At 43.9% G+C, this 18359-nt stretch overlaps 1 protein-coding gene across 5 annotated transcripts in view; it reads right to left on the bottom strand.

The window, feature by feature from the left end:
- The window catches only part of Sncaip (synuclein alpha interacting protein), a 152123-nt gene extending 139447 nt beyond the window's left edge, over positions 1-12676 (bottom strand). For 3 of the 5 annotated variants that reach the window (XR_015046118.1, XR_015046115.1, XM_021150292.3), the window contains exon 1: positions 9015-9281. The gene's annotated coding sequence lies outside the window, so the exon portion shown is untranslated. Of the gene's footprint in view, positions 1-9014; positions 9282-9616; positions 9658-10118 lie in introns of those variants that run through there. The other 2 variants (XR_015046117.1, XR_015046116.1) reach the window with 2 other exon arrangements.
- Positions 12677-18359: the final 5683 nt, after the last annotated feature.

Below are 18359 nucleotides of genomic sequence, written 5' to 3'. Positions count from 1 at the left end.
TGCTGAGTTCATGTGCTTTGGAGTGCATTGGAATTCTATGGTTAACGCACAGCTTGGAGACCTCATTTATGAAAATTCCTTTAAACCTTTCGCCACTTTGACAAATCCAGTCCAAGTTCACTGAGCCAATTCAAAAGTAGCTCTCAGCCTTTTTATAGGTTTTCAATTACACCAGCACGGCAACCCAGAGCCACAGTGTTTGAGGAACTGTTTGTGAGTTGCAGAGAAACATGAATTCTTTTTTAGGAGACTCAAATGAAAGGCCCCAAATTAGAGCCAATGCATGAAAACTTTGTCTATCTTGAACTGTCCATGTCTTACTGATGTGCCTGTTGGATAACTTAAACATGGCTAGTATGTAGTTATTTACCATATGGTATATGTGATGATTTTTCTAACTTCTAGGAATTTACTTTGCAAAAATAAATATTGGCATATTACTTCACGCTCCAGTTGCCCTAGATAGTTTTCCTTATGAAACTGCTCAAAATGTTGTCTGAGTTCATTAATCCCCCTGATCCACAGCACCGGACAGTGGGATTTACTTTTTCTGGGTTGATCGGGCACAGTTGAAGCAGGTCAAGGGGCTCTCCAGGGCGAAACTGACAAATGTTGGTCAAACTGAGGTTAAGCTTAATTCTAGTTGATTTCAACACTTTTTCCCCCTCTACATTTATTTATTCCAATGCATTTGCATACTCATGTGTGTGTGTGTGTGTGTGTGTGTGTGTGTGTACATGCACCATAGACATCATGTACAACAGCACACATGTCTTGTCTGTATAGAGGTCAGAGCATGACTTCCAGGAGCCAGCTCTCTCCTTTAACAGTGTGGGTAGTGGGTACAGACCTCAAGATAGACCGCAAGTCATGAGGCTTGGCAGGAGACACCTTCATCCACCTAGCTATCCTGCAGGGCTTCAAGGCATTTTAAAATTATTATTGAAGATTTAGTGTGTGTGTGTGTGTGTGTGTGTGTGTGTGTGTGTGTGTGTGTGTGTCAGTTGAGTGCAGGTGTCTCTAGAGGACAGCAGAGGGTGCCAGATCCCCTAGAAATGAAATGTCTGGAGACAGGGAGCTGTTGGATGTAGGTGCTGGGAACTGAACTGGGGTCTTCTGCAAGGGAAGTATGGCTGAGCCCTCTGTCTTCCCCCCCAAGCACCCTGTAAATGGGCTTGAGCTACTCATATTCTTCAGCCTGTTTTCAGTATTGCTTAGATGACACTCTGCTATCTTCTCCCGATTTCAAGCTTTGCATTTTTTTTTTTTTACATATGTGATTAGTATGGTTTATGAGAGTAGCCATCTTTTACATGTGGTTGAATGCATTGTTTGGAGTGACATTTATCACTGAGGATAAAGTAGACACGCAAAAACAAACATGCTCTTAGCCATTTAGAAGCACTTGCAGAAATTTAAATACTGCTGGGTATGCAAAGGCAGTTGTACTCAGGATGTAAATCTCTCATTTTCTCGGGGTGGGGGGGAGTTGAATGGACAGTAATGGGATCAGAGCAAGCTCAAGATGACTCCAGCAGCTTCCTGTTGCAGCTTGCTTTCGCCACATGCACCAATGTTTTGTATGCCAAGTGGCCCTTTCGGTAATCTCAGTAAGAGGTGTGTCTAGTAGATGACTCTTTGTGTTTGGTCTGTCATCCTGTTTGTTTTCTTATCCTAGGATGAGTATTATGGTTTAACATAATATTACTTGACTTTGGAGACTGAAATCAAGATAAGTAATACACACGTAGGCTCCGTACACAGTAGTGCAATCACCCAGTTACTGACTATGGAGGGCCCCAGTCATTCAGTCTGACCCAAACAGTGTTCTGTGACTCTGGACAGAGCAGGGAGGTGGAAACTAGAGGTTGCGAATGTACTATGCTAAGTCTGAAAAGGCAAGCCTTCAAATATCAAACTTAGTGTGGCAAGTAACCTCCTTCATTTATTAATGTGGGTGCCAGCTTATGAGTGCCCATTACATACTACGCCAGGATACAGAGGGATGGCAAAGTTTCATTCCTTACCCTCTGACCCGGTTTGGGAAGAATCCAAAGCCACAGACACCTCCTGTCCAGGCAAGAACTTAGGTTTGAGCTAAGTGTTGACTGAATCAGAGGGATTCCAGAGTCCAAACCTGTATTCTGCTTTGGAGCCACTAGCTACAAGTAGCTGGTGAGCATTGGAAATGTGGGCAGTCTGGGTTAAGTATAAAATGCACATCAAATTTCAATGACTTAGTGTGCAAAAATAAGAAGAATATAAGGTATCTATTCAATGATTTGGACCACATGGAAATGCTACGGCTTTAGACGCACTGAGTGAAGGAAGACACATTATTAAAATTGGTGTCCCATGTTGGCTTTTACTTATGGTATGCCTATGAGAAAATGTGAAACCACCTACTTGTTTTGCATGTAGAGAGTTTTACCTTTCTGTGTGTATACTTAAAGGGAAATTCTAGGGAGGTTCTAGAGAGATACAGGCCAGCAACAGGAGAATTAACTGTGGTATGAGGAAGAGACACAGAGGGACTGGCCATGTTACTGCTTTCTGAGTAGTTTGGTCTGCTGCCTTCATCTGCAGCAAAGGGAACCAGAGGGGAAAGAAATCCAAGATAATAACATCTCAGGCAAATTAGGAGCAGCTTGTGGTTCTCCACTAGGGGCCAGAGCAACTGGTTAACCCATCTCCAGCCTGTCTGTGGTGAATTCATTCGGTCACTCTTGCCTTCTCATCTGCAAACAGGAGACTGAGATTAACTCCTCTGCCTGCATGTCCCCAGCTCCAATTTCCCTTTTTAAAACATTTCTTTTTATTCATGCCTATAAGAGTGTGTGGTATATGCATATGTAGCAGCAGTTGCCTGTGTAAGTCAGAAGGAGACACTGAATGCCTGCAGCTGGAGTTACAGTTGATTGGAAGCCAGCCAAAGTGGATGCTGAGTACTGATGTAGGGTCCCCTGAAAGGGCAGTGTGCTCTCTAACCACTGGTCACCTCTCTAGCCCCAGGTTTTCCTCTCCAGGGCAGCCATTTAACCTTACAACAGCACTAAAAACATGACATGTGATGAAATGGGGAGACTCAAGGCCAAGCTTGTTTTGACTGGTCAGCCACCCAGGTGAATTCTCCTGCAGCTTGGCCATCTCTAGAGAGATGTTCACAGGGAAATAAGACACTACAATGCTGTCAGTCTTTGTCTCCTCACGTGAAACAAAAGAGAATTGAATAAGCAAAGCAATTATAAGGAATCTAGGTAGTACCCCAAGCAGAGCACCTTGGATCTCACAAATGCAGCCACTAGTGGTCCTACTTTGTGATCTAAGAAATGATTCTCCTGAACCCCAAGCCATATATGTCAGCCCAGAAAGTTTGGCTTGCTTCTTTCTCAAGCTCTATCTTGATGTGGTCATTTGGGACTAATTAAAAGCCAAAAAAAAACTTTTGATAAACTATCTGAATAGACCTTCAAAAGGAATCTTGGTTTATGTTCAATATTCTGAGCTACAAATCTGAGACTCCAGTTAAAGGAAACCCGAAAAAAAAACCCTAAGAGTAAAAAAATCTCCAAAGAGGAAAGATTCAGGATATACACAGTGTGCACAGCATTAAGTGAAGCTACCATGAGAACTAGATAGTGCAGTCTTAATCTTCAGCCATCTGTCTAGAGCAGGAGACTGTCCTGTATCCTGAAGGCTGTATCACAAGGTGAAGTGTCATGCAGGGAACAGAAAAGGGAGGGCAGTCATCAAAGGGCTCTTGTGAGATCAAGAAGAATGCAATAGTATCCCACTGAGGCAGTAGCTCTCATGAAAACATGAAGATGAGAGAAAGCCATGCCAACTAGTACCTTAAAAATGATACAGCCCAGCCAACATGAGCACAGCCTTCCTTCACCTCTCTTGCTCGATCAGAAGGCAAAGCCCACACCACAAGACTTTAGGACCTGTGGTCGGCACCTTGGATTTGTCCCTAGGACAGTGACAAGGTTGTGAATGGTTCTGAACACAGCTCCATGATTTGACTGCATGCAACTGCTTTAGAAAGAGAACTTCTGGCCACGGAGAGGTTTGACTAGAACTGGAGACTTGAGGCACCTTCTTTGGATGACTTGTGAAGTGAAACATGGATGATCTCAAAGAAGAGGTCAAGAGTCAAAATGGAGGCAGGAGGTGTCTGTGGCTGACTAGGAAGTGGGGAAGATAATGAGGAAGTCAGACCCACTGCCAAGGTTTTGGGGCTCAGGATGCAGTGAGAAGACATGATTTTCAGAAAAGTCAGGTGAGACAGATGTCTTCTCTGTGTACATTGATAGTATCCTCTCTCTCCTCTTTCTGATATTTTCTTTTTAAGAAAAAAGCACCATGAAAAGGACAGGGACTCAGAAAGGGATTTTGCAAAATGTTTCTGCTACCCTATCTGTTGTTTCTTACTTGAGGTGACTTGGTTTCTGTCTCTTGCAAAAAAAGCATGATCCCTAACAATTATTATTTCACAAAAGGAAAAGTTATTTTTTAATAAGTGATAGATTACAAAAAACCCAAACAAAACAAACAAGCAAAAAAGAAAAAGAAAACCAACCAACAAATCAAACAAAAAACCTAAATTACTATCACAAGTGCCCAGAAACATTTCAGTCCACAAAAGGCACATAGGGATTTTATAGCCAACTCTACCCTGAATAATGAAAAGCCAGACCAGACTGTTTTAGAAAATGTTACTGCACCAGATAATGGCATGTTCATTCATTCAATTAACATTTATTGAGTATCTTCAGGGTTCTTAGGCTTGGGCAATAAAAAAAAAAACCTATAAAAGTGTACGCTCAGGTTTAAGCTGGTCCATTCAGGGCTCATTCTCAAAGCACATCTGTATGTGATGCTCAGAATGATCGTGTGAAAGCTCTGAGGCCAGATGTTCTGTCTGGACCAACAGCTGCACCTGATGGTACCTGGCTATCTATAACTGAGTCTGACGCTGCAGCATTTTGAGTATGTTTTCAGGAGAAAGGCAGAACATGTTTAGAATTCCATTCCTTCCTAGCAAAATGTCCTCGAGCCAACGTTTGCGAAGGGATCCTAATGAGGCATTCTGTTAGCCCACCTTTTCTGTCTTTGCTTTCCATGAGAAAATCAGACTACACCGTGGATTTAACTTTTGTTATTGTGTCTACAGCTCACCTAAATATGCCTCCCTGTCCTGTGGCTAGGCCCGACTCAGTTCTCAAGCATTCCTCACCATAGGGCATCTGTTGATTGTACCACCCTTGTCTACCTCCAGTGAAACTCTGGAGGTGCTCTTGGGGATGAACATCCTACTGCATGACACCTTGGGCAGGTTGATAAGCAATGCTTCTGGTTCAGGAACTTGCGTGCCACCCCAGCTCGGCCAAAGGGGCCTGCTAGGCTCGACTAAATAAGAAACATTACTCCAAGATGCCACATACCAAGAGTCATTGTTTCTCAACAAGGTCCTTCTAACTTCCTTTTAACTTCTTAAGGTAATCGGGGATATCATAGTTGGTTTTCTGGGGCTTTCTTTACTCAAAGCAACTTGTCTATGCGTAGTAGTCAGTGAAATACAAGCCTACGCAATAGCTAATGTTCAGCCCGCTCTGTAGCTTACAACATACTCTTGCCTTCACTCTGCCTTGTATACTAAGCCTTTCTGGGACTGAGTTTTTCTCTCCCTTCAGAATAAATCACTTACTGATTTCCCCAGGTCTCCTAATCACACAATCCTCTGTCAGCCACTTAAGCTCTTTTAAATCGCAGGGTGATTTGGACTCTCTGCTTTCACTACCTCTATTACCAGTCACCTAATCCTAAGTGAGTCTCCTGGACCGATGAAGCAGTGGACACTTCTCATCTTACATGCCGAGGGATCTGTAAGCACCAAAGCTCTACATTGCTGGGTTTCAGGAGCTAGTCCTCAGCAGGATGGTCCTTCTATAACCAAGTGAACTCAAAGGTCTCATAGATTTATTTTTTAAAAAAACTAATTTTTTTTGTAGTTACCACCCATCTCAGGTGTTGCCTTTCTAAACCCCTCAAATTTTCGATGACCTTAGAATTTGGTAAGCCAGAGGGAGAATAGCCAACATGACACGAACAGGTACTCAGCACCTGTCTCCTCTGTAGTGGTTGCTCACTTGCTGTTCCTTCCACTGCTCTCTGAATATAGATTGGGTACTGAGTGAAAAGACCCTGGCTAGCCTGCTAAAGAAAGAGAGGTTCCTGTCCCAGTCCACCTGTGCAACTTTGATAATTGCTGCACAGCAGCAAGACAAGTAGTCAAGGCCATCCAAGATCCAAGGTCATTCTCCCAGCTGACTGATGACGTCACCTGCAGGAACCTTCATTGGGTCAGCAGAACTCAGCCCAAACTGCTGACCAACAGAAGCATGAGATTTAGTAGTTTTAAGCAACTACTTTACAGAATGACCTAATAATCTATCAGTCAGTAACTGATAAGATAGCTAAAGAGGTATGTTGACTTTTCTCCACATTCTTTCATGTTTATTGTTTAGTTTTCAGGGAACTCAATTCTAACATGTCTTGTTTCATGTTCTGCAACATTATTTAAAATTTTAGGTGTCCTATTCTCTGCCTTTAATTCCTTTATGAAAAGATTATGGTGTGTGTGTGTGTGTGTGTGTGTGTGTGTGTGTACACACACACACACACACAGAGAGAGAGAGAGAGAGAGAGAGAGAGAGAGAGAGAGAGAGTTATTTTGTTTTCTTTATGTGCGTGTATCTCAGTGAATGGATCCATGGGTGTCCAAGCGTTGAAGCCAGAAGAGGGCACTGAATATTCAGTAGCTGGAGTTAGAGAAGTTGGGAGCCACCTGACAAGGGTGCTGAGAACAGAACTCAGTGTGCTCTTAGCCCCTAGGCCATCTCTCTGACCCTTGCAATCTGTACTTTTATATTCTCCATATTCACAAATATACAATAACTATTTAAGAATCAAGTCAGACTTCTGAAGGGGTCAAGCATCAGTGAACAATTCCTCTGTTGGTCATTAATTTTATTTTTGATTCAGATATTTTTTCCTTGAGACAAGCTGGCTTGGAGATCACTAAGGATAACAGGTGACCCTTAACCTTGTAGTTTTCCTCCTGTGCCCTACCTGTCACTGGGTCCAGCTTTGGTAATTAATTTTAAAGGTTTAATAAAAGATTCAAGCTGCCAACCATAGAATATAAAGTCTATTATCAACTAACTGGAAAATAATGCATAGTGTTTAGCTAAGAGACCAAATTATGTATTCATTTCAGGAAATTTTACTCTGCAAGGGAATTTGCACATAAGTCAAAGAGCAAAAGTAAAGAAGTATATACGGGTTCCTGTTTCACAGAAGCAACTATTTGATTTTCGCCACATATTATTTGTCTCTGAAGACACACATTTCTCCTATGGGATTTGCATCTGTAACCTGAAAGATTGCCAAAAACTAGACTCTTTCTCTAAGAGTGTCATGGGATCCTCTTGTGGCTCTTCAATTAGATTTTGCATTTAAAAGAGAAAGTCCCTTGTGTTTCTTCTAATGATGCACCTGCTACTTTGGGAGATTTCTTCTTTTCACAAGAAACAAGTTAAATCTGGCAAGAAACATGGCTCCGGGCTTTCTCTGATGATATCAAAGAGCATTTGTATGTTTTAGATATTTTTGTGGGCTTCCCTCCTCCTAGGCACAGTGAAGTCCCTCCAAGTCCTTCCAAAACAACCGTGCTCCCAATGATTTTGGCTTCTATTCTCTGTTTCCACTGCACACCTGCACTGAACAGCTGTTTGGACTCAGCAAAGCTGTGACATGGCACACAGAAATCCACGGACTTTAGTCACTTCCTTTCAGACACGGACAAATAGAAACATCTCGAATTAGCGAATGCAGTACCATTTCAGATGTACTGTCTTGTAAACTCTCTTCACGAACCTCTGAGGGATGATAAAGGTTATGTTCAAACTGATAAAACCTCTTTATAAACCTCCCTTTTAGCAGCATTACTAACATTAGTGATGTTCTATGACTCTTGAGAGAAGCGCCATCATTTGCTTTCTGATCTAGACCTGGAAACTCGAGTTATTCCATTATGGGCAATACTTGGTTAATGTCCCCGAGAAAGAGACTTCTGTGATCAGTCCCCAAATGTCACGCATTCTTCTATTAGTTGTAAGGACAGTTTAAAGGTATCTCCCTACATTTTGCTATGTAGGAAGTAATTTAATATCAAGTCCCATCAGAATCAGCCAATAGACACTGCCTCCCAGGTGTACACACATTAGCATATGGGCCTTTCTACAATCTTGCTCTCTTGACTTTTGAATTTTTCAATGTGTACAAATGAAATACAGATTTGAACTTATTCCCAATTGAGATGTCTGCTTCATAATGAGATTTTTTTTTTTTTTTGCCTGCTTGCAGATTCAGCGCCGAAATGATGCCTGACCATAATGTGTTTAGAGTTGACACCTTGGAGAACTGACGTCTACGCAAATGTAATCCCCATAAATCTCCCAAGACAGTCCTTATTTCATCTTGCAAACTGTGCCCTGGCAGAGCTCCACAACACGTGGTGTGTGGGGAGACTGTTGCGGTGGTTGGTGGCTCTTTCTTCCCAGGGGCTATTTGATGGACACTTGTCAGTAACAACCAGGAGGAGTGGCGCCCCACTTCCAGCAAGTGAAAAAAAGGGCACAGCCAGCAATGCTTCCTTAATTAACTTTCCCAAGGAAAGCAATGTTCCCGCAGGAAAAAACAACACGTTTCCACCCTCCTAGCGGCTAGTTGGAAATGAGCAACAATGCAGTTGCCTTTTTGTCTCCTGAAGACTTTCTTTGCTGCAAGCAGTAGCGTGTTCCTCAAAGAATGCTAGTATTTCCTGTGGAAACTGTATGGCTGCCAGAACTGGTTCAGAATATTCTCCCCTTTCTTTTCGAGAAAAAAAAAATGAAATAAACAAAACGTGGCATTTGACAATAGCCAACGTTGGCTTCATCCCTACTTACCACCTGCAGACGAAAGTCACCGCCACTGAGAGGGTCGGGGAAAGAAGCCTTCCCTAAGACATGGACAACCCCGGGACGCCGGACAGCGCCGGGAGGAGGAGCCGAGGCTGGACGGGGCAGCCTAGGCGCCTCGGGGATGATGGGCCAGGGGCTCTCCTCGGGTAGCGACACCACCCGGCATCCCCTTCACGTTTGTTATTGTTCTGGTTACTAGTGTAGCTATCACCATGCCTTCGCCCCTCCCTGGCAGCTCCTAGGAGCCTTGGCACAACCCATCCCCGCCTCTGGGACCATCCCAGGTAGCAGCAAGCGTAACGCCAGCGCAAGGGCCAATGAAAAGAACAATCCCCTGCACCAGAGCCAGGGACTGCGAGGCGGGAGCGACTTGGGTCCCCCGGGGTGAAGCTGCCTGGGTTACCACAACGATCTCCTCTTGTAGCTCTCTGCAGCGGCACCGCGCGGCCCCGAGCAGAAGGGACCCGAGGCACAAAGGGGGCCCCCGGGGTCCCGAAAACCCTCAGGGTGTCGCCCGGTGCAAAGTTGCACGGGCTGCCCTCGTCCCTCTCCTCCCTGCGGCGCCCGCGGTTGGGACCTGGACTCACCGGAGCGCGGGAGGACGGCGGGAGGGATGGACGGACAGACGGCGAGAGCGGCGGGCGCAGGAGACCCGGCGGGCGGCGGAGGCGCTGCCGCGGCCCCGCTACGTCACAATGCGGCCGGGCGGCCGGCGCCGCACCCCGGGCCCCCCAACGGGCGCGCGCGGGCGGGGACACCCGGGGCGGCGGGACGCTGAGCTCAGGGACGCGACCACCAGGCAGAACCGACAGTGACCGTCCCCCTGCGCCCCGGCCCAGCCCACGCCCCTCGGCAGCAGCCGCCTTCCCCTGGTGTCCCCCGCCAGCGAACCTGCTGCTTCTGCTTACCTCGCGCGTTCACCTCCGCCGCCTTGGCTCTTCCCCGCAGGCTCTCTCCCCTCCTCCCCTCCCACTTTTGGCCCCTTCTTCCCACTTTCTCCCCCGCCTCCCCTCTGGCTTTGCTGCCTTTCCAGCCCCCCCCCCGCCCCCCGCGCGCTCTTTCCTCCTTGGAAATGAAATCTTCCCTCACCGCGATCCATGAATCAACCGCTGCCACCTCATTGGTCCCCAAACCATTCCAAGGTTCCAGCATAAAACCGGGAAACGATACTCTCGGAGAAAAAGGAAGGTGGAACACGGTCCTGGGAAACTGTTGTGTCTGAGAAGTGTTTTGGCCAGAGTGCTGTGCCTTGGCACCGCGTCGTCATCAACCCCCAACCTTCCCCTCTTCCAAGTCTCGCCCACCCTGAAAGACTTAGCCAAGGATGTAAAGGGGCAGGGCTGGGGGATTTTTACCCAGAATGTTTTGTGCTCCTGGGTGGGTGGCGCTAGAGATTTGGGTCTGAATTGACAGTTGGTTAATTCAGCAGTGTACCCAGGACCCTGTGATAATAGTAACTTTACTCCTAGCATTCATTATGGTAGGGGCATCAGTGATGCCTGCAAGCGGTGGGTGACCGCCTCTTTCCTATTTCCGAAACAAAAATCCAGAGAGAACAGACGCGTTGATATCAACATTGGCTCTCTGTTGCCCCCTTGGACAGTTTTAAATGACTTTGGACAAATCTCTGTACCAGGAGTGGGACAAGATTTGGAGTGTGTCAAAGGAAAGCCATCATGGGCTTCATTCTTGTTCCCTGCTTGCTAGAGGTTATCCGAAGGAACACGTGAAGGAAGGACTGAGTTCTGGTCAACTTAGGGTCATCTTGCCCCCCCACCCCACCCCGCCCCTTTCAGCCAGGGTGGGAATGGCTATGAGAGATACAGGGAAATCCAACACTACCTGGGTGCTGGCAGAGGGATGTATGCCTGCCTGTCACAGAAAATATACTGCCAGTAAGAAAGAAGGGCCCGGGAGTTTAAAAGCTAGGTTGCCCTGAGTAATTAGAGTGAAGCCATAAGTCGTTCTTATGAGATACATAATTGGATTTTAGGAGTAAAGACAGTCAGAGCAGTCCTTGTCCTGCACACATCTGGAATTCTACCTGGAAGACCTACCATAAGTAAATGCCACCCTTAGAAATGACAGCCTTGAATGTCACCAGAAGACAGCTTCCTATGCTGTAATCCTCCTCCCTACTCTAAGACTAAATTTCTTCCCCAGCTTTTTGACTAAACACCCAAGCATATATCATACAGCTCTGTCACTTGTTTATTGTAACTTATCATGTCTTAAGTACATGCATGGAATGCGGCTTCACGATTTTAAAAATACGTATTATCCCCTGGTAGAAAATATGAAATCAGATGACATCATATGCCACTAAAAATACTTTAGAATATTGGTTTTAATTTTCTCACATCTGGTTAGAATAAAACTTCTTTTTCCTGGTGTAAACTCTGAGAAAAGCACATGTTGCTTCGATCCAGTAGATACGGATGGAATTGGCGTTTTCTCTGACGTGGAGCTAGAGAAGAGTAGAAATGTCAATTCGTGCCCTTCTGACTTCATTGAATCCCTTTCTTGGAAAAATTCAGATTTGAATTTATTGAAATCAATAAACACTGAGAAATAGATCTCCTTTCCAGTTGCCCCGAACATCCTACAGTTCTTGTACTGATCCAAGTGTTTACATGATTCAATAAGGAGAGACTGGATTTTGTTGTATGTACAGAAAATAGATTGCCTGGGGGTGAAGAGGTTTTTCTGACCACAGCAACCAGCAAGCCACAGTGTAAGGCAGAGATCTTTGTGATGTTTCCTCAGTTATTTCCCCTACTATTTTTTTTATAGTTCTTTTGTTACTTTTTTTTCTATTCCCAACATGTTTTTGATTACATACTTACCATTGTTTCCATGTGATTATTTTTACGCTGTGATTTAAATCTAGGCTTGTATATACTTTCCCACATAGACTGTGTGTGTTTGCTTTTGTTTGGACTGCTTGCTGGTTTGCTTCTCCTATGCAAATCCGTGCCAAATCCAAACCACAAATTGATACACCAAAGTGTGGCAGTAATGAAGTAGTTCAGTTCAAACAGCTGTTAGATTTTTAGATTGGATGGCCAGAATGCTAGCTTCCTCAACATCATGTTGACTTCTTTTTAGCCAAACTAACCAGCTGATGCCTAGTCTTTGTAATTGCGTATTACTAACATCCAGCCTCTGGTCGTCCGGTCCCTAACTAAACCATCTGCTGTCTGTAGTACCGAAAGAGTGTCTCAGCAAGCCACAGCCAACAGACCATTTATCCCTCTTACCATAGCTCCTACCTAACATAGCTCACCATGGCATCTGCTGGGCTTCACTTAGTGATCCTCTATTGTTGTTCCTTGTTTATTTCTCATCCCTACCATTCAACTGTCTGTTCCTGTCTCAATGACAGCAAGCTCCCATTATTCACATTTGGATCCCCAGCACTGAGCACATTTTTATACTCAGAGTTAGCTACTGAAAATAATTAGTGAAGTAGTGTGGTTCACTGTAGATCATCTGCCAAAGAGCTGCCATGTAACTGCTCGTTCAATTATTACAATTAAACATCTGCCTCTTCTATCCTTTGGCCCGATTTCCATGATATATCTTTATTGGTCTATGAGGATCGGATCAAACTACCACAATACAGCTAGTGATCAGACAGAGAAGGGTTTTCTATTTTTAAGTGCATGTTTTATTAATGAAATATTCAGCTTTGTAGTAAAGGCCTTTGAGTGTGTGTGTGTCTGTCTGTCTCATTAAAGAGAGGCCTATTGGAAGTCCTCTCTGATTTCTGCTTGGGAATCATAGTTGCATTTTAAATTCTGGAGCCAAGCTTGCTCCATTTCCTTGGCTTTCAGCTTGTCTGGCCCTAAATTACTTACATCAGGAATCTGACGATCTTATGCAAATGTGTTTGTATCAATCAAGGTATGTCAGATAGTGATACGGGGTAATAAAGAGCCATACAAATCACCAACCTAAACTTGCATAGATTAACAAGAGTGCATTTCTCGTTCTCAGTATACTGCAGTTTCAGCTCAGGCGCATCTCTGTTTCACAGTTGAGGTTGGTTACTCAAACAGGGGAGAGGAGTTTCTAGCATCCACACTAGAGATGAAGTGCCAATTCCAGACACTTGGGCTCACAACTCACTGAGTGCCCGTAGGTGTGCGGCTCTAAAAAATGACAGCAGGATAAAGGAGCTCAATCCTGCAGTACACCCAGAACACTTGATCCAAACACGGAGGGGAGTTATGAACACATTGCACATCCTGTCGATGTAAACCACGAGGAAGAACTTCAAAAATATATTCTGTAGTTAGGCTAATTTCTGAAGTAGCCACTGAACCAAAAATAGAGGAAAAGGTGGTTTTGCCAATTTTGCATAGTTTTTTTTGTTTGTTTGTTTGGTTGGTTGGTTTTGATTTTTCTTTTTCTCAGAGAGAGGGATAATTGCAGACAAAAATGGTATTACATTGTTTTGTGTCAAGAGGTAGGACATGCTTATTTTTTCTTTACACTTCCTTTTCCATTATTCTTTTTTATTTTGTTCTGTTTCAAGACAGGGTGTGGGGGTGGTCTTCTCTGTATAGCCCTGGCTGTCCTGGAACTCATTCTGTAGATGGACTGGCTTCAAACTCAGACATCTGCCTGCCTCTGCCTCCATGTGTCATGGTTGTCCACCCCTTACCCTTACTTCTATATATCACAGGTCTTTGTGTGCCTGAGCCAAACCTGAAAAAGATTTGACATTCATCGCCTAGTCTCCATGACAGACTCACTTTCCCTCTCTCCTTCCTTCCTTCCTTCCTTCCTTCCTTCCTTCCTTCCTTCCTTCCTTCCTTCCTTCCTTCCTCCCTCCCTCCCTCCTCTTTTTCTTCTTTCTCTCTTTCTCTTTCTTCTTCTCTTTCTCTTTCAATTTCTCTTTCTCTCTCTTTTTCTCTTTTCCTCTTTCTCTTTCTCTTTTTCTTTCTCTTCCTCTTCCTCTCTTCATTTCCTTACTAAGGTTTATTTCATTTGGTATTTCTTACTTTCATGTTTCAGCTATATGCTTCATCTTACCACCTTGAATAAAATTCTGAGTATCTTTGTTTCCCTGTCGCTGTGATAACACATCCTTATGGAGATAGAGTTAACACTGGCTCCCAGTCCAAGGGTACTGTCCATCATAACAGGGAAGTTGAGGAAGAAGAAATGAGACAGCAGGGCCTCCCATCCAGAATCAGGAAGCAGAAAGTGGTAATGTTCTCAGGCCTCCCTCCCCCACTCCTCTTTTTATCTCTTTGTATGGCCATGCATTCCTATACAAAGGCCAGAAGAGTATATCAGAAGTATTCTTCCATTCCCCACTGCTGTTATTTTCTGAGACAGGACCTTTTGTCTGAAATTGAAGCTCATTGTTTTGTTTAGGCCGGTGGCCAGAAAGCTCCAGGATCTATCTCTGTCCTTCAACACAGGGTCTACATCACAAGTAGTGATGCCTGGCTTTTTATGTGGGTGCTTGGGGGACTTGAAATCAGGTTATTTTCCTTTCATAGCAAATGCTAACCCTCTCCTATCCCACCAACCCCCATTACCATTTACAGTCCAAGGCCCAAGGCCAGGGAAAGGTGCTGTCTGCTTGTAGTTGGGTCTTTCCACCTCAATAACCTGATCAACTATACTCTTCACAGGAATACCTAGGGGCTAAATAGCCCCTCACACTGTTTGGAGACTTCTCTTTGCTAATTCCCAATCCTACCAAGCTGACAGTTACCCCTAACCACCACACAGCCATGCCTTGCCAATTTGACAACTAAATACATTATTTTACATTGTAGCCTTCTACTCCTTTACTTCAAAGTCTCACACCTGTCTCACAATGCAAGAATATATTTAATCCAATTCCCAATATTCCCCCTAGCCTAAAGGCTCAATCAAAGAGCTCAAGGTCCATGCTTCATCTGAGATCCAAGGCAAATTTCCTAACTGTGAGCTATAAAATAAAAACCAAGCTACATATTTCCAATACAAAACAAAACAGAATAAATAAATAAATAAATAAATAAATAAATAAATAAATAAATAGAAGAGGACTGGACTGGAGCACAGTAAGGAATTATTGAACCAAAGCAAGAACAAAATCTATCAGAGAAAATGTCAAGTCTGACTGTTCCATGTCTGGTATTTGGGACTCATGATAAAAAAAAAAAAAAAACAAAACGCCCCTTAGTCTCTGCAGCCTGTAACACATACAGCCTCTCCCTTTGGCAAGCTCCATTGCGTGACTGCAGCTATAGTGCTGCCCATGGTCCAGGGATCTCTAATATCCTAGGATCAGTACTGCAAATTCAGACTTGGTTTCAGTTTCACACAATAAGCTCCCAGGACGTCTTTGAAAGGGACTCGAACCCGGGTGCATATTATCTTGCTTTGACCGCTCTCTCAAAGTCAGGAGTAGGACTCTATTACTCTGTCAATCTTGAATCATTTATGCCTGCAAAAGCACTATCACGTACACAATGCTGCCAAATTCCGCTACCAGATGTGACTTGGCCTCATCGGACCACAGCTGTGCTGACCCCAGGGGAAATTCTCCCCTGGGCATTGTCTCTGAGAAGCAGGAAACCCCTTCAGTTTAGGCTTTCCCTCCCCTCAAGTGAATTTGGATGTTGCAGGATGGAGCCTCTAATGGGCTGACTTTTGTTTTTTTTTGGGGGGGGGGGGCGGGGGGCGGGGGCAGTTTTCCTATTGTTCAGGCACAGCACAGAATGTTTCTCTCTTTAACTATTACAGATGCTTTCTCAGCAATTTCCTCTGCCAGACAAATTAGTCCATTACATTTAAATTCAACTTCACTCAAGTTATCAGGATATAGCAGAGTGAAACCAGATTCTTGGCCAAAATATCACACACACACACACACACACACACACACACACACACAAATGGCCCTCCTCCCTCATATCCTACATAGCTTGGGCCTGGGAAACTGACTGGGGCAACGCAGGGATGAAGATATGACCTGATGCTGAAGGAGTGACAATCAGGCATACAGAAGAGCAGGGATAGGGCAGGGTAGGCTGTGCTTGTTCTGAACCTACCATACAACCTGAAAACTCAGCTTGCTTATTATGTGTAGCACAGAAAAGAGCGACCATCTAGTGTCAGTGAGAGGCTTCGTTGGGAAACCACTCTCAGGTTGTAAAGATCAGGGAGGAGGAAGCTGTGGTACAACATAGTTTCTACAAACTCTGGTCAATTGTAAATACTCCTACTTAGACCAGAAGAAGGCTTTACCCTCCCTCTGAATCTCATCTGGAGAAGGCTTTGTCTGTCTGAAGAATCAGGGTGCGTGACGTAGTTGTATTTATCTCAACAACACATGTTCATGGTTCATGGAGGACTTCATTGGGTAGCCGCATCTCCCAGTTCTTCATCTCTGAAATCTTACAAGCTAGGCTTCCACTATCTGAAGATCTCACCCCATCTCATCTTCCAGGTTATCATCAGAATGGCCCATTAGGCTCTTGCAGCATCCAAAGGCCTTTCAAGCCCACAGCTCCCAACTCTTCCACATTTCCTCCTACAAACCAGTTCCATACACTTAAGCAAGAACCGTTCACGTGGTCAAGTTAGGACGGCAACACCCCCAACTTCTCTGTAACAATTCTCTTTATTTCTTTTCCTCCTGCTGTGATAAAAATACCCCGACAAAATCAACTCAAGGAAGGAGGGTTTCTTGTGGCACACGATTTAAAAGTTGAGTCAAACTAGCAGGATATCAAAGGAGCTGGTGGCCCTGTGTCCCTAGTCAGGAAGCTGACAAGGACGACTGAAGCTGCTCTTTTAGCTTTTATACATTTGGGAACCTCAGCCCAGAAAATGATGTCACTAGCTTTTATTCCTGTCTCCCCACTTCAGTTAACCTAATCATCTTAACTCCTTACACGTGTGCCTGTAGGATTGATTTCAACTTGAGTTTAGGTTATGTCAAGTTGACAATTAGCAGTAAGTAACCACCACAGAGAAGAAGGAGGAGGAGGAGGAGGAGGAGGAGGAGGAGGAGGAGGAGGAGGAGGAGGAGGAGACCAAATCTGACAGTTTAGCTCCATTTTAAGAGAATTCGTAATAAAAGACTTGGTATAGAAGTTTTATAGATTGCTAATCTACACTTAGTAATATCGCTCTGCTTTGTCCAATGGCATGGAGATAGGGGTTTTGTTTTGTTTTTCTTTTTTTCTTTAAGTAATATTTTTAGATGGAGGCAATTAGACTATGCAAATTTAAATTAGACACATTAGAGGCAGCTGGAGGCAAAGAGAATATCCACAAGAGACTGAAGTGAATTTGTAGTATTTTGGAGCGATGTGAGAGCCCATTGACATCTCTCTTGATTTCTGTTGGTTGTCTTTAACAGGTTGCATATTCCTTTAAAAAAAAAAAAAGAGCTTCTCAGGGTAGCTAGCTCATTTTTAGCTCAATTTGAATGATTCCCTTGGGCTCATTTATCCACTGATGCCTCCCAAGATTGATGCCAACAATGGCAAAACCTACTGCAGCCTCATCCTAGAAATATCAATGACTGGGAATTCCCAATTTCCCACACGTTTTGGGGCCACCTTTGCCCATGTGACTTATCCGGGAATCTCAGCCCACTCTTCTATCAGGACTTCTACTATTGCCATAGATAACTCTTATTTGTGAGATAGGATAAACACAGACTTTTTCCTTTTTTGGCCAGAATGTTGTGACCAGTTCAGACAGACTTTCCCACTTCCCATTCCTGTCCCATGAATGATTAGCTGATGTTAAAGAGATGTGACGCTTTAGACCTTTCAAGATGGAGATAAACTTCTCCTATTCAGCTAAACCAGTCTACGCTTCTGCCTGTTGCAGATTATCCCAAATGCAACCACTTCTGCCTGTAACTTGTCCATGTAAAACAAATTAACAAACAGAAATGCTGATATTTGAGCTTTGGACACTCTTATTGCAAAAATATGAATAAAAGTAACTCTATGTGTCTGATTTTTGCTTTTTCCCCATTGAGTCATCTGATGCCTTTTCTATTTTAGTCACTGACTTGAACTGATATCCTGCTTCTACAAAATTGTTAGTTCAAAGTGAGTTTTATAAGTAATTATTTTGTCTTTGAGGGAAATTCTACAGAAATATAACATGAATTTAAAAAGGTTCTTCAAATTATACAGCTTTCTTCAATTTATTGTTCTGTTGGTAAAACAAATAGACCTCCTGTTTCACAATATGCAGATTTAACTGCTGTTCACTCGCTAAATGGTCACTGACCCTGTTCTAACTTGACATGTGCATAGCAACATAATTAATAATAAATATCAACAGGATAAATGT

This window comes from Mus caroli, unplaced genomic scaffold, assembly GCF_978045245.1.
Source record: "Mus caroli unplaced genomic scaffold, Mus_caroli_1 scaffold_19, whole genome shotgun sequence".
NCBI classification, from domain to species: Eukaryota; Metazoa; Chordata; class Mammalia; order Rodentia; family Muridae; genus Mus; species Mus caroli.
This window is presented reverse-complemented; position numbering and strand designations above follow the sequence as displayed.